Genomic DNA, 10188 nt, shown 5'->3' with positions numbered 1-10188 from the left:
AGTAATGCTCCCCGGCAGCCGAGCCCTCGTCGACAATTTTTTCCCCGGCAGCCGAGCCCTCGTCGTAGTAATGGTCCCCGGCAGCCGAGCCCTCGTCGACAATTGTTTCCCCGGCAGCCGAGCCCTCGTCGTAGTAATGGTCCCCGTCAGCCGAGCCCTCGTCGATAATTTTTTCCCCGGCAGCCGAGCCCTCGTCGTAGTAATGGTCCCCGGCAGCCGAGCCCTCGTCGTAGTAATGGTCCCCGGCAGTCGAGCCCTCATCGACAATTTTTTCCCCGGCAGCCGAGCCCTCGTCGTAGTAATGGTGCCCGGCAGCCGAGCCCTCGTCGACAATTGTTTCCCCGGCAGCCGAGCCCTCGTCGTAGTAATGGTCCCCGGCAGCCAAGCCCTCGTCGTAGTAACGGTCCCCGCAGCCGAGCCCTCGTCGTAGTAATGGTCCCCGGCAGCCGAGCCCTCGTCGTATTAATGGTCCCCGGCAGCCGAGCCCTCGTCGACAATTTTTTCCCCGGCATCCGAGCCCTCGTCGTAGTAATGCTCCCCGGCAGCCGAGCCCTCATCGTAGTAATGGTCCCAGGCAGTCGAGCCATCGTCGACAATTTTTTCCCCGGCAGCCGAGCCCTCGTCGTAGTAATGGTCCCCGGCAGCCGAGCCCTCGTCGTAGTAATGGTCCCCGGCAGCCGAGCCGTCGTCGTAGTAATGGTCCCCGGCAGCCGAGCCCTCATCGTAGTAATGGTCCCCGGCATCCAAGCCCTCGTCGACAATTTTTTCCCCGGCAGCCGAGCCCTCGTCGTAGTAATGGTCCCCGGCAGCCGAGCCCTCGTCGTAGTAATGGTCCCCGGCAGCCGAGCCCTCATCGTAGTAATGGTCCCCGGCATCCAAGTCCTCGTCGACAATTGTTTCCCCGGCTGCAGAGCCCTTGTCGTAGTAATGGTGCCCGGCAGCCGAGCCCTCGTCGACAATTTTTTCCCCGGCAGCCGAGCCCTCGTCGTAGTAATGGTCCCCGGCATCCAAGCCCTCGTCGACAATTTTTACCCCGGCAGCCGAGCCCTCGTCGTAGTAATGGTCCCCGGCAGCCGAGCCCTCGTCGACAATTGTTTCCCTGGCAGACGAGCCCTCGTCGTATAATGGTGCCCGGCAGCCGAGCCCTCGTCGACAATTGTTTCCCCGGCAGCAGAGCCCTCGTCGTAGTAATGGTCCCCGGCAGCCGAGACCTCGTCGACAATATTTTCCCCGGCAGCCGAGCCCTCGTCGTAGTAATGGTCCCCGGCAGCCGAGCCCTCGTCGACAATTGTTTCCCCGGCAGCCGAGCCCTCGTCGTAGTAATGGTCCCCGGCAGCCGAGCCCTCGTCGATAATTTTTTCCCCGGCAGCCGAGCCCTCGCCATAGTAATGGTCCCCGGCAGCCGAGCCCTCGTCGTAGTAATGGTCCCCGGCAGTCGAGCCCTCATCGACAATTTTTTCCCCGGCAGCCGAGCCCTCGTCGTAGTAATGGTGCCCGGCAGCCGAGCCCTCGTCGACAATTGTTTCCCCGGCAGCCGAGCCCTCGTCGTAGTAATGGACCCCGGCAGCCGAGCCCTCGTCGACAATTGTTTCCCCGGCAGCCGAGCCCTCATCGTAGTAATGGTCCCCGGCAGCCGAGCCCTCGTCGACAATTGTTTCCCCGGCAGCCGAGCCCTCGTCGTAGTAATGGTCCCCCGGCAGCCGAGCCCTCGTCGACAATTGTTTCCCCGGCAGCCGAGCCCTCGTCGTAGTAATGGTCCCCGGTAGCCGAGCCCTCGTCGTAGTAATGCTCCCTGGCAGCCGAGCCCTCGTCGTAGTAATGGTCCCCGGCAGCCGAACCCTCATCGACAATTGTTTCCCCGGCAGCCGAGTCCTCGTCATAGTAATGGTCCCCGGCAGCCGAGCCCTCGTCGTAGTAATGGTCCCCGGCAGCCCAGCCCTCGTCGACAATTGTTTCCCCGGCAGCCGAGACCTCGTCGTAGTAATGGTCCCCGGCAGCCGAGCCCTCGTCGTAGTAATGGTCCCCGGCAGCCGAGGCCTCGTCGTAGTAATGCTCCCCGGCAGCCGAGCCCTCGTTGTACTAATGTTCCCCGGCAACCGAGCCCTCGTCGTAGTAATGGTCCCCGGCAGCCGAGCCCTCGTCGTAGTAATGGTCCCCGGCAGCCGAGCCCTCGTCGACAATTTTTTCCCCGGCAGCCGAGCCCTCGTCGTAGTAATGGCCCCAGTAGCCGAGCCCTCGTAATAGTAATGGTCCCCGGCAGCCGAGCCCTTGTCGTACTAATGGTCCCCGGCAGCCGAGCCCTCGTCGACAATTGTTTCCCTGGCAGACGAGCCCTCGTCGTAGTAATGGTGCCCGGCAGCCGAGCCCTCGTCGACAATTGTTTCCCCGGCAGCAGAGCCCTCGTCGTAGTAATGGTCCCCGGCAGCCGAGCCCTCGTCGACAATTTTTTCCCCGGCAGCCGAGCCCTCGTCGTAGTAATGGTCCCCGGCAGCCGAGCCCTCGTCGACAATTGTTTCCCCGGCAGCCGAGCCCTCGTCGTAGTAATGGTCCCCGGCAGCCGAGCCCTCGTCGATAATTTTTTCCCCGGCAGCCGAGCCCTCGTCGTAGTAATGGTCCCCGGCAGCCGAGCCCTCGTCGTAGTAATGGTCCCCGGCAGCCGAGCCCTCGTCGTAGTAATGGTCCCTGGCAGTCGAGCCCTCATCGACAATTTTTTCCCCGGCAGCCGAGCCCTCGTCGTAGTAATGCTCCCCGGCAGCCGAGCCCTGGTCGTAGTAATGGTCCCAGGCAGTCGAGCCCTCGTCGACAATTTTTTCCCCGGCAGCCGAGCCCTCGTCGTAGTAATGGTCCCCGGCAGCCGAGCCCTCGTCGACAATTGTTTGCCTGGCAGACGAGCCCTCGTCGTAGTAATGGTGCCCGGCAGCCGAGCCCTCGTCGACAATTGTTTCCCCGGCAGCAGAGCCCTCGTCGTAGTAATGGTCCCCGGCAGCCGAGCCCTCGTCGACAATATTTTCCCCGGCAGCCGAGCCCTCATCGTAGTAATGGTCCCCGGCAGCCGAGCCCTCGTCGACAATTTTTTCCCCGGCAGCCGAGCCCTCGTCGTAGTAATGGTCCCCGGCAGCCGAGCCCTCGTCGTAGTAATGGTCCCCGGCAGCCGAGCCCTCATCGTAGTAATGGACCCCGGCATCCAAGCCCTCGTCGACAATTGTTTCCCCGGCTGCAGAGCCCTTGTCGTAGTAATGGTGCCCGGCAGCCGAGCCCTCGTCGACAATTTTTTCCCCGGCAGCCGAGCCCTCGTCGTAGTAATGGTCCCCGGCATCCAAGCCCTCGTCGACAATTTTTTCCCCGGCAGCCGAGCCCTCGTCGTAGTAATGGTCCCCGGCAGCCGAGCCCTCGTCGACAATTGTTTCCCTGGCAGACGAGCCCTCGTCGTATAATGGTGCCCGGCAGCCGAGCCCTCGTCGACAATTGTTTCCCCGGCAGCAGAGCCCTCGTCGTAGTAATGGTCCCCGGCAGCCGAGACCTCGTCGACAATATTTTCCCCGGCAGCCGAGCCCTCGTCGTAGTAATGGTCCCCGGCAGCCGAGCCCTCGTCGACAATTGTTTCCCCGGCAGCCGAGCCCTCGTCGTAGTAATGGTCCCCGGCAGCCGAGCCCTCGTCGATAATTTTTTCCCCGGCAGCCGAGCCCTCGCCGTAGTAATGGTCCCCGGCAGCCGAGCCCTCGTCGTAGTAATGGTCCCCGGCAGTCGAGCCCTCATCGACAATTTTTTCCCCGGCAGCCGAGCCCTCGTCGTAGTAAAGGTGCCCGGCAGCCGAGCCCTCGTCGACAATTGTTTCCCCGGCAGCCGAGCCCTCGTCGTAGTAATGGACCCCGGCAGCCGAGCCCTCGTCGACAATTGTTTCCCCGGCAGCCGAGCCCTCATCGTAGTAATGGTCCCCGGCAGCCGAGCCCTCGTCGACAATTGTTTCCCCGGCAGCCGAGCCCTCGTCGTAGTAATGGTCCCCGGCAGCCGAGCCCTCGTCGACAATTGTTTCCCCGGCAGCCGAGCCCTCGTCGTAGTAATGGTCCCCGGTAGCCGAGCCCTCGTCGTAGTAATGCTCCCTGGCAGCCGAGCCCTCGTCGTAGTAATGGTCCCCGGCAGCCGAACCCTCGTCGACAATTGTTTCCCCGGCAGCCGAGTCCTCGTCGTAGTAATGGTCCCCGGCAGCCGAGCCCTCGTCGTAGTAATGGTCCCCGGCAGCCGAGGCCTCGTCGTAGTAATGCTCCCCGGCAGCCGAGCCCTCGTTGTACTAATGTTCCCCGGCAACCGAGCCCTCGTCGTAGTAATGGTCCCCGGCAGCCGAGCCCTCGTCGTAGTAATGGTCCCCGGCAGCCGAGCCCTCGTCGACAATTGTTTCCCCGGCAGCCGAGCCCTCGTCGTAGTAATGGTCCCCGGCAGCCGAGCCCTCGTCGTAGTAATGGTCCCCGGCAGTCGAGCCCTCATCGACAATTTTTTCCCCGGCAGCCGAGCCCTCGTCGTAGTAATGGTGCCCGGCAGCCGAGCCCTCGTCGACAATTGTTTCCCCGGCAGCCGAGCCCTCGTCGTAGTAATGGTCCCCGGCAGCCGAGCCCTCGTCGTATTAATGGTCCCCGGCAGCTGAGCCCTCGTCGTAGTAATGGTCTCCGGCAGCCGAGCCCTCGTCATACTAATTGTGCCCGGCAGCCGAGCCCTTGTCGTAGTAATGTTCCCCGGCAGCCGAGCCCTCGTCGTATTAATGGTCCCCGGCAGCCGAGCCCTCGTCGTAGTAATGGTCCCCGTCATCCGAGCCCTCATCGACAATTTTTTCCCCGGCAGCCGAGCCCTCGTCGTAGTAATGGTCCCCGGCAGCCGAGCCCTCGTCGTAGTAATGGTCCCAGGCAGTCGAGCCCTCGTCGAAAATTTTTTCCCCGGCAGCCGAGCCCTCGTCGTAGTAATGGTCCCCGGTAGCCGAGCCCTCGTAGTAGTAATGCTCCCCGGCAGCCGAGCCCTTGTTGTACTAATGGTCCCCGGCAGCCGAGCCCTCGTCGACAATTTTTTCCCCGGCAGCCGAGCCCTCGTCGTAGTAATGGTCCCCGGCAGCCGAGCCCTCGTCGACAATTGTTTCCCCGGCTGCAGAGCCCTCGTCCTAGTAATGGTCCCCGGCAGCCGAGCCCTCATCGACAATTTTTTCCCCGGCAGCCGAGCCCTCGTCGTAGTAATGGTCCCAGGCAGTCGAGCCCTCGTCGAAAATTTTTTCCCCGGCAGCCGAGCCCTCGTCGTAGTAATGGTCCCCGGTAGCCGAGCCCTCGTAGTAGTAATGCTCCCCGGCAGCCGAGCCCTTGTCGTACTAAAGGTCCCCGGCAGTCGAGCCCTCGTCGACAATTTTTTCCCCGGCTGCAGAGCCCTTGTCGTAGTAATGGTGCCCAGAGGCCGAGCCCTCGTCGACAATTTTTTCCCCGGCAGCCGAGCCCTCGTCGTAGTAATGGTCCCCGGCAGCCGAGCCCTCGTCGACAATTGTTTCCCTGGCAGACGAGCCCTCGTCGTAGTAATGGTCCCCCGGCAGCCGAGCCCTCGTCGACAATTGTTTCCCCGGCTGCAGAGCCCTTGTCGTAGTAATGGTGCCCAGAGGCCGAGCCCTCGTCGACAATTTTTTCCCCGGCAGCCGAGCCCTCGTCGTAGTAATGGTCCCCGGCAGCCGAGCCCTCGTCGACATTGTTTCCCTGGCAGACGAGCCCTCGTCGTATAATGGTGCCCGGCAGCCGAGCCCTCGTCGACAATTGTTTCCCCATCAGCAGAGCCCTCGTCGTAGTAATGGTCCCCGGCAGCCGAGCCCTCGTCGACAATTTTTTCCCCGGCAGCCGAGCCCTCGTCGTAGTAATGGTCCCCGGCAGCCGAGCCCTCGTCGACAATTGTTTCCCCGGCAGCCGAGCCCTCGTCGTAGTAATGGTCCCCGGCAGCCGAGCCCTCGTCGATAATTTTTTCCCCGGCAGCCGAGCCCTCGTCGTAGTAATGGTCCCCGGCAGCCGAGCCCTCGTCGTAGTAATGGTCCCCGGCAGTCGAGCCCTCATCGACAATTTTTTCCCCGGCAGCCGAGCCCTCGTCGTAGTAATGGTCCCCGTCAGCCGAGCCCTGGTCGTAGTAATGGTCCCAGGCAGTCGAGCCCTCGTCGACAATTTTTTCCCCGGCAGCTGAGCCCTCGTCATAGTAATGGTCCCCGGCAGCCGAGCCCTCGTCGACAATTGTTTCCCTGGCAGATGAGCCCTCGTCGTAGTAATGGTGCCCGGCAGCCGAGCCCTCGTCGACAATTGTTTCCCCGGCAGCAGAGCCCTCGTCGTAGTAATGGTCCCCGGCAGCCGAGCCCTCGTCGACAATATTTTCCCCGGCAGCCGAGCCCTCATCGTAGTAATGGTCCCCGGCAGCCGAGCCCTCGTCGACAATTGTTTCCCCGGCAGCCGAGCCCTCGTCGTAGTAATGGTCCCCGGCAGCCAAGCCCTCGTCGATAATTTTTTCCCCGGCAGCCGAGCCCTCGTCGTAGTAATGGTCCCCGGCAGTCGAGCCCTCATCGACAATTTTTTCCCCGGCAGCCGAGCCCTCGTCGTAGTAATGGTGCCCGGCAGCCGAGCCCTCGTCGACAATTGTTTCCCCGGCAGCCGAGCCCTCGTCGTAGTAATGGTCCCCGGCAGCCGAGCCCTCGTCGTAGTAATGGTCCCCGGCAGCTGAGCCCTCGTCGTAGTAATGGTCTCCGGCAGCCTAGCCCTCGTCATAGTAATGGTCCCCGGCAGCCGAGCCCTCGTCGTAGTAACGGTCCCCGGCAGCCGAGCCCTCGTCGTAGTAATGGTCCCCGGCAGCCGAGCCCTCGTCGACAATTTTTTCCCCGGCAGCCGAGCCCTCGTCGTAGTAATGGTCCCCGGCAGCCGAGCCCTCGTCGACAATTGTTTCCCCGGCAGCCGAGCCCTCGTCGTAGTAATGGTCCCCGGCAGCCGAGCCCTCGTCGTAGTAATGGTCCCCGGCAGTCGAGCCCTCATCGACAATTTTTTCCCCGGCAGCCGAGCCCTCGTCGTAGTAATGGTGCCCGGCAGCCGAGCCCTCGTCGACAATTGTTTCCCCGGCAGCCGAGCCCTCGTCGTAGTAATGGTCCCCGGCAGCCAAGCCCTCGTCGTAGTAACGGTCCCCGCAGCCGAGCCCTCGTCGTAGTAATGGTCCCCGGCAGCCGAGCGCTCGTCGTATTAATGGTCCCCGGCAGCCGAGCCCTCGTCGACAATTTTTTCCCCGGCATCCGAGCCCTCGTCGTAGTAATGCTCCCCGGCAGCCGAGCCCTCATCGTAGTAATGGTCCCAGGCAGTCGAGCCATCGTCGACAATTTTTTCCCCGGCAGCCAAGCCCTCGTCGTAGTAATGGTCCCCGGCAGCCGAGCCCTCGTCGTAGTAATGGTCCCCGGCAGCCGAGCCGTCGTCGTAGTAATGGTCCCCGGCAGCCGAGCCCTCATCGTAGTAATGGTCCCCGGCATCCAAGCCCTCGTCGACAATTTTTTCCCCGGCAGCCGAGCCCTCGTCGTAGTAATGGTCCCCGGCAGCCGAGCCCTCGTCGACAATTTTTTCCCCGGCAGCCGAGCCCTCGTCGACAATTTTTTCCCCGGCAGCCGAGCCCTCGTCATAGTAATGGTCCCCGGCAGCCGAGCCCTCGTCGACAATTTTTTCCCCGGCAGCCGAGCCCTCGTCGACAATTTTTTCCCCGGCAGCCGAGCCCTCGTCGTAGTAATGGTCCCCGGCAGCCGAGCCCTCGTCGTAGTAATGGTCCCCGGCAGCCGAGCCCTCGTCGACAATTTTTTCCCCGGCAGCCGAGCCCTCATCATAGTAATGGTCCCCGGCAGCCGAGCCCTCGTCGTAGTAATGGTCCCCCGGCAGCCGAGCCCTCGTCGACAATTTTTTCCCCGGCAGCCGAGGCCTCGTCGTAGTAATGCTCCCCGGCAGCCGAGCCCTCGTCGTAGCAATGGTCCCCTGCAGCCGAGCCCTCGTCGACAATTTTTTCCCCAGCAGCCGAGCCCTCGTCGACAATTTTTTCCCCGGCAGCCGAGCCCTCGTCGTAGTAATGGTCCCCGGCAGCCGAGCCCTCGTCGTAGTAATGGTCCCCGGCAGACGAGCCCTCGTCGACAATTTTTTCCCCGGCAGCCGAGCCCTCGTCGACAATTTTTTCCCCGGCAGCCGAGCCCTCGTCGACAATTTTTTCCCCGGCAGCCGAGCCCTCGTCGTAGTAATGGTCCCCGGCAGCCGAGCCCTCGTCGTAGTAATGGTCCCCGGCAGCAGAGCCCTCTTCGACAATTATTTACCCAGCAGCCGAGCCCTCGTCGTAGTAATGGTCCCCGGCAGCCGAGCCCTCGTAGACAATTTTTTCCCCGGCAGCCGAGCCCTCGTCGTAGTAATTGTCCCGGGCAGCCGAGCCCTCGTCGACAATTTTTTCCCTGGCAGCCGAGCCCTCGTCGACAATTTTTTCCCCGGCAGCCGAGCCCTCGTCGACAATTTTGTCCCCGGCAGCCGAGCCCTCGTCGACAATTTTTTCCCCGGCAGCCGAGCTCTCGTCGACAATTTTGTCCCCGGCAGCCGAGCCCTCGTCGACAATTTTGTCCCCGGCAGCCGAGCCCTCGTCGACAATTTTGTCCCCGGCAGCCGAGCCCTCGTCGACAATTTTTTCCCCGGCAGCCGAGCCCTCGTCGTAGTAATGGTCCCCGGCAGCCGAGCCCTCGTCGACAATTTTTTCCCCGGCAGCCGAGCCCTCGTCGTAGTAATGGTCCCCGGCAGCCGAGCCCTCGTCGACAATTTTTTCCCCGGCAGCCGAGCCCTCGTCGTAGTAATGGTCCCCGGCAGCCGAGCCCTCGTCGACAATTTTTTCACCGGCAGCCGAGCCCTCGTCGTAGTAATGGTCCCCGGCAGGCGAGCCCTCGTCGACAATTTTTTCCCCGGTAGCCGAGCCCTCGTCGACAATTTTTTCCCCGGCAGCCGAGCCCTCGTCGTAGTAATGGTCCCCGGCAGCCGAGCACTCGTCGACAATTTTTTCCCCGGCAGCCGAGCCCTCGTCGACAATTTTTTCCCCGGCAGCCGAGCCCTCGTCGACAATTTTTTCCCCGGCAGCCGAGCCCTCGTCGACAATTTTTTCCCCGGCAGCCGAGCCCTCGTCGTAGTAATGGTCCCCGGCAGCCGAGCCCTCGTCGTAGTAATGGTCCCCGGCAGCAGAGCCCTCTTCGACAATTATTTACCCAGCAGCCGAGCCCTCGTCGTAGTAATGGTCCCCGGCAGCCGAGCCCTCGTAGACAATTTTTTCCCCGGCAGCCGAGCCCTCGTCGTAGTAATTGTCCTGGGCAGCCGAGCCCTCGTCGACAATTTTTTCCCCGGCAGCCGAGCCCTCGTCGACAATTTTTTCCCCGGCAGCCGAGCCCTCGTCGACAATTTTTTCCCCGGCAGCCGAGCTCTCGTCGACAATTTTGTACCCGGCAGCCGAGCCCTCGTCGACAATTTTGTCCCCGGCAGCCGAGCCCTCGTCGACAATTTTTTCCCCGGCAGCCGAGCCCTCGTCGACAATTTTTTCCCCGGCAGCCAAGCCCTCGTTGTAGTAATGGTCCCCGGCAGCCGAGCCCTCGTCGACAATTTTTTTCCCCGGCAGCCGAGCCCTCGTCGTAGTAATGGTCCCCGGCAGCCGAGCCCTCGTCGACAATTTTTTCCCCGGCAGCCGAGCCCTCGTCGACAATTTTTTCCGCGGCAGCCGAGACCTCGTCGTAGTAATGGTCCCCGGCAGCCGAGCCCTCGTCAACAATTTTTTCCCTGGCAGCCGAGCCCTCGTCGACAATTTTTTCCCCGGCAGCTGAGCCCTCGTCGTAGTAATGGTCCCCGGCAGCCGAGCCCTCGTCGTAGTAATTGTCCCCGGCAGCCGAGCCCTCGTCGACAATTTTTTCCCCGGCAGCCGAGCCCTCGTCGTAGTAATGGTCCCCGGCAGCCGAGCCCCTCGTCGACAATTTTTTCCCCGGCAGCCGAGCCCTCGTCGTAGTAATGGTCCCCGGCAGCCGAGCCCTCGTCGACAATTTTTTCCCCGGCAGCCGAGCCCTCGTCGACAATTTTTTCCCCGGCAGCCGAGCCCTCGTCGACAATTTTTTCCCAGGCAGCCGAGCCCTCGTCGACAATTTTTTCCCCGGCAGCCGAGCCC

The sequence above is a fragment of the Harpia harpyja genome, chromosome 8 (genome assembly GCF_026419915.1).
Source record: "Harpia harpyja isolate bHarHar1 chromosome 8, bHarHar1 primary haplotype, whole genome shotgun sequence".
In the NCBI taxonomy this organism is placed as follows: Eukaryota; Metazoa; Chordata; class Aves; order Accipitriformes; family Accipitridae; genus Harpia; species Harpia harpyja.
The sequence above is the reverse complement of the archived record's forward strand: the minus strand, read 5'-3'. Positions refer to the sequence as shown.